Source organism: Megalopta genalis, unplaced genomic scaffold (genome assembly GCF_051020955.1).
Source record: "Megalopta genalis isolate 19385.01 unplaced genomic scaffold, iyMegGena1_principal scaffold0225, whole genome shotgun sequence".
Taxonomy (NCBI): domain Eukaryota; kingdom Metazoa; phylum Arthropoda; class Insecta; order Hymenoptera; family Halictidae; genus Megalopta; species Megalopta genalis.
The window spans coordinates 291,620-297,500 of NW_027476294.1; the positions used below are offsets into that span (position 1 = coordinate 291,620).

Sequence of the window (5,881 nt, forward strand, 5' to 3'; positions counted from 1 at the left end):
CGGGTCCTTTAAGGATGGTAATGATGGACCCGACTTTCCATTCCACGGGAAAGACTCCGTGTGCCAGGCATCCGTTGTAGAGTCGGAGGAGCTCGCGTGAGATTGTATTACACGAACGTTTTAAAATCTCCGGCTCGATCCGATCTAGGCCTGGACACTTGCCGCTCTTCAGTCGGTTGACCGCCGATCTGAGCTCCGAGAGGGTGAAGGGACTGGCGTCCTCACTCTCCGGCTCGATGGCAGCTTCCCTCCTGACTCGCGCATGATCCGGGGAGTCATTCGCGGGGCTATCGTCCGGAATTAACCCCTCCAGCAGCGCGGAAGCGGTGGAGTCCCAGTCTGTGGTGTAACCCTGGGCAGTGTTACGATTTATATTCGAGATGACCGTGCTGGCTGTCATCTTCTGCCTCGTGATCTTATAAATGAGGCCCCAGGGTTCCTTGTTTCCCTGCTCGGTCACGAATGCACGCCAGCTGTGCGACCGAGCAGCTTTGATGGCGGCTTTGTAGGCCTTTCTCTGTTTAAGATACTCGGTCCTCTTGGCCGCCCTCTGCTCCTCTGAACATGCTGCGTTCTGCGAGGCTCGTCTAAGTTTGTAGACTCGCCTCTTTTGCCTCGTCAGGTCGGCCGTCCACCATGGGACGGATTTTGAATGCCACTGCTTGGTTGGCATCGAGGAGTCGCACGCTTGGACGATCATTCTTTCGATCTCCTGTGCTAGATGTTCGACATCCCCCTTATTGTTCAATGGATCGGGGGATATACTCCTCTTACTTTCCTGCAGCGCCTTGTCGAACTCGGGCCATTTTGCGCTTCGGAGTCGGAACCTTGGTAATAATCCGTTCCGGTTGGTGCTGCTGTTGCTACTAATTTCGGCAGCACCGTCCTCGGCGCAAAAACTCAAAGAAAACTCTATGACTCGGTGGTCGCTGGTCGTCAGGTCCTCGCGGACCTTCCAACCTCGCACCTTGTCGCAAATATCAGGTGTCGATAGTGTGACGTCGATGTATGACTGTCCACTAGGGCTGGAAAACGTCGGAGCGTTTCCAGCCTCGTTCAAGACAACCAAGCCATGGCTCACGATAAACTCTTCGAGTTTACGGCCTCTCACGTCCGTCTCCGCGCTGCCCCACTGGGCTGATTTTGCGTTAACGTCGGCAGAGATAATGACTCGGTTATGCTTAAGTGCGGAAAGAGCTCTCTCCAATCGCGCCAGACCTGATTCAACGTCATCGGAGCATTGAAAGTACTGGCTGATCAGGAAGAAGCTCCCAAACGAACCCGAGATGCTGACACAGGACAAATGCGTGTCGCACAAGTTAGAGACTTTGACCACGGTTAGATCCGGGTTTCTGACCGCTATTGCAGCCATCACCGGTTCGCCTGCCGTGATCAGCCTCGTTCTCAAGCCTAGCCCGGGCACAGTACCCCGCCAGCTATATGGCTCTTGTGCAAGCAACACATCTACCCCTCGCCTATGCATCTCAGTCCGGACTTCGTCGGTCACATTTCGGGCCCGCTGCATGTTATGCTGCATGACCCGTATGACTCTCGAGCGTCGCCGGTCGTTTGTACTATCCATTCGAGATTCAAATTATTATTCGCGTCTTATACGAGACATCTCCAAAACCAGCGCTTCCTGATAGGAGGCGCAGGCCGGGTCTCGCGACTTATGCTCAGATGGTCGCCCTCTGTCTTTACAGTTGGAGCAAACCGGAGGCTTGCTCTTCCTGTTACAGAGCGCATACCCGTGCCCTTTTTCGGCACAATGTCCGCAGACATCCTCTTTGAATTTGCAGCGCTTCGCCGTGTGCCCGAAGCGCTGGCACTTATAGCATCGGGTGACCTGTATGAAGTCCCGCACACGACAGGAACTCCACCCGAGGTACACCCGGTCCCCTCTCTGCGCCAGCCGCCGACGAATCTGCGGACTGACGGCCACTACCCAGTTGGCTGTCTCCGGGGTCTTGCCAGCCATGCGACTGACCCGAACACCCGAAGGCACATCCTTCTGGGACGCCTCAGAGAGGTTTTGCCTCCAAAGACTGGAGGCAATTTCCTCCTTGCCCATCCCTTTCGGAATGTCATAAATCAGGACCTCGGGGTCCCGTTTGCTGGGCAAGGAGACGGACAGTCCCGCACTCGCCAGCTTCTTATTGCCTACGAAGGCTTTTAGGTCCTCCTTGCGATCGGTTTCGACGACGATGCCACCGGAGTGGATGCGTCGAACCGATCTGACACGGATCGCCTCCTTCGCAGGTTTTACGATCGACAGAACAGCTCTCTTAGTAGCATCGCTGTTCTGTCCTTTATCCTTTGGCGGGAAGATACGCACCACGTATTGTGTCGGTGGTCTTCTCGCCTCCGGAGTCGCTGACTGGTTGACCTTTGCCACTTGGGCGTAGGTCAACTGCGCGGCATTGGAGACCGTCTTCGGGAGGGTTCCCTTGGACGGCCCAGGTCGCGCCGCACTCATTACGGCAGGACGCGCTTTTAGGTCCGCCCTGACCGCGGCGAGTTGCCCTTCGACGAAGCTGTTTCGTTGAATCAGCTCCTGGACCAACTCGTTGAGTGCTCCGACTTCTGCTAGTATCTTCGACCCGGACTCCTTGTTGACTTTCGACTCGGGTCGAAAGCAAAAGGTCCGTATCTCCGATACTCGCCTGAAGGCTTCGTCTCTCACGAGATCGAGAGGCCGTACCTTGTGCCCGGAAACCGTCCCCTTCGATTTCCTGGCCTGGTTTGCTGCGGCCTTGCCAGTAGGTGCGACTGGCTTGGCACGCTTCGACTTTTTGGTGACGGTTTTCCAACCGCCACCTTCGGGGTCTTCGACACGCACGGGTGCCGGTTGCACCTTCACGAGCGTGTCTTTGACTGATTCGATTTTTCTGGGTTTCTCCTTCCCAGCCTTGCGGCTGGGGGAGTCCCCCGACTTGGGCGCTGTCCCCACGTTACCGGTGTCCGGCGCGCCTTCTACCGTGGCCTCAGTTTTCACCGAGACCGCTCGCGTGGGTGTCACGCATCTCTCCAAGGTCACACGAGGATTGGCGATGTTCAGCACCTTCCCGGACCTTGTCTTTTTCGCAGACGCAGGAGGGCTAACAGCTGCTGCTGTAGCTTCCGCGTCTGTGGCGACGGCTTCACTCCGAGTAGGAGCTGGACCCGCCGACTTCGAACGTTCAATTTGTACTTTCAATTTAGATCCCATAGTTAGATCTTTGCCTTCATCCGGTACGCTCCCCGGCCACCACCGACCCACACATTTTGGAACCCGCCATCAGGCTGGGTTAGGGCTACGCACCGGACATAGTCTGCTGACTGGGCCGATTGCTCAACCCAGCCCGCGTCCTCGCCCGTCAGAACCCACTCGCCGAAGCGTATGGTCGTTCCAAGCCGATTGACTGGACCAGGGCTGCTTTTCTCGTCCAGCCTCCCATCTAGCCGAAGCAGAGGCCAAAGGTACGTGTTGGGGACGTCTCACCCGCAGGAGAGGGCCCCCTCAGATCCCAGGATCCTCTTTTCCGACGACAAGGGTCGCCACGCACGGCAAACACGCGGGAGACAGCAGTCGGAGAGGCTGCCTCTTCCTCTCCACCACACTTCGTTCGGTTCGCTGCGTTTTGAGAACACGAGCTATCCAGCGGTACCTTTTTCGTGGAGGCTCAAGTGTGGCTAGGGCACGTTTGCCCCTTGCGGCCTGGGTTGCCCAGGTGATTGGTTGCATCCCGATTTCTAGATCCAGCGGCATGTTGCTACGTGGCGCGCTCAGACAACGAAAATGCGGCATTCCGGTCAGACCAGAAAAACCGCACAACGTGACGCGGGGGACTGCAGCCACAAGTGACAACAGTCCCCCGGTAGGGAGTAGTACAGCATATTCAATGCTGTACATGAACACGCCACAGCCCGTATGCTTAGTTCAAGGGCCTCGCCATTATGCGAAGTACTACATGTACAACGCACTGGCGGTCTCAAAATACCCTCATCGCCGATGCATCTGATGCATCCGTCAACTCGGCAGCATTCACTCCGTCGGCGTGTTGCTTTGTGGCGTGTTCAGATAACGAAAATGCGGCATTCCAGTCAGACCAGAAAAACCGCATAACGTAACGCGGGGGACTGAAGCCACAAGTGACAACAGTCCCCCGGATGGGAGTAGTGCAGCATGTTCAATACTGCACAAGAACACGCCACAGCCCGCTTGCTTAATCACGGGCCTCGTCATTATGCGAAGCACTACATGTACAACGCACTGACGGTCTCTCGAGTGCCTTCATCGCCGATGCACCTATCGACTCAGCAGCAACATTCAATCCGACGGCGTGTTGCTTCGTGGCGTGTTCAGACAACGAAAATGCGGCATTCCAGTTAGACCAGAAAAACCGCATAACGTGACGCGGGGGACTGCAGCCACAAGTGACAACAGTCCCCCGCTAAGGAGTAGTACAGCATATTCAATGCTGTACATGAACACGCCACAGCCCGCATGCTTAATCTCGGGCCTCGCCATTATGCGAAGTACTACATGTACGACGCACTGACGGTCTAAAATGCCTTCATCGTCGACGCATCCATCGACTCGGTAGTAGCAACAACCTACGCGAGGACTAGTTCGGGGGTCGCCTCTCAACCCTGGGTGGCCACAGACCGCCACCGCCGGCTAGATAGGGACAGATGGGAATCTCGTTAATCCATTCATGCGCGTCACTAATTAGATGACGAGGCATTTGGCTACCTTAAGAGAGTCATAGTTACTCCCGCCGTTTACCCGCGCTTTTTTGAATTTCTTCACGTTGACATTCAGAGCACTGGGCAGAAATCACATTGCGTCAACACCCGTGGGGGCCATCGCAATGCTTTGTTTTAATTAGACAGTCGGATTCCCCTAGTCCGTGCCAGTTCTGAGCTGAGCGTTGAATGGCGGCCGAAGAGGACGACCGCACCGATGGGAAACGCCACGGAAGCCTCGCAGCAAGGAAGATCCGCGGGAGGCCAAGGCACGGGACCGAGCTCGGATCCCAGCCACGAGAGCCGTTCACCTCGCCCAGGCCCGGCACGTCAGCCAGACCCGCTTCCCGACCAAGCCCGACACGCCCCGCTCCTCAGAGCCAATCCTTATCCCGAAGTTACGGATCCAATTTGCCGACTTCCCTTACCTACATTAATCTATCGACTAGAGGCTCTTTACCTTGGAGACCTGCTGCGGATATGGGTACGAACCGGCGCGACACCTCCACGTGGCCCTCTCCTGGATTTTCAAGGTCCGAGGGGATGATCCGGACACCGCCGCAACTGCGGTGCTCTTCGCGTTCCAAACCCTATCTCCCTGCTAGAGGTTTCCAGGGAACTCGAACGCTTATACAGAAAAGAAAACTCTCCCCGGATCTCCCGACGGCGTCTCCAGGTCATTTTGGGTTACCCCGACGAACACTCTTACGAGGGCCCGAATGGTATGCGGTTCCGCTGCCGGGTTCCGGAATAGAAACCGGATTCCCTTTCGCCCAATGGGTGTTTTTTGTGCATGTATATAATAACAAAATATGCTGCGATTTATATAATAATAAAAAAAATAATAAAATAGCTGCGTTTTTTTTACAAGTGTTTAACGTCTTAGGACACCTCATCTACATAGGATTTCTCTTAGGGCTTAGGATCGACTGACTCGTGTGCAACGGCTGTTCACACGAAACCCTTCTCCACGTCAGTCCTCCAGGGCCTCGCTGGAGTATTTGCTACTACCACCAAGATCTGCGCCGACGGCGGCTCCAGGCAGGCTCACGCCCAGACCCTTCTGCGCACACCGTCGCGACCCTCCTACTCGTCAGAGCTTCATAGAGGACAATAAATTGCCCCGCTTCACACATACCACTGACGGTGGAGT

General features: G+C 55.8%; 1 pseudogene; it reads right to left on the reverse strand.

The window, feature by feature from the left end:
- Window positions 1–4,629: 4,629 nt before the first annotated feature.
- LOC143262868 (large subunit ribosomal RNA) overlaps window positions 4,630–5,881 on the reverse strand; it is a 2,995-nt pseudogene continuing 1,743 nt past the window's right edge.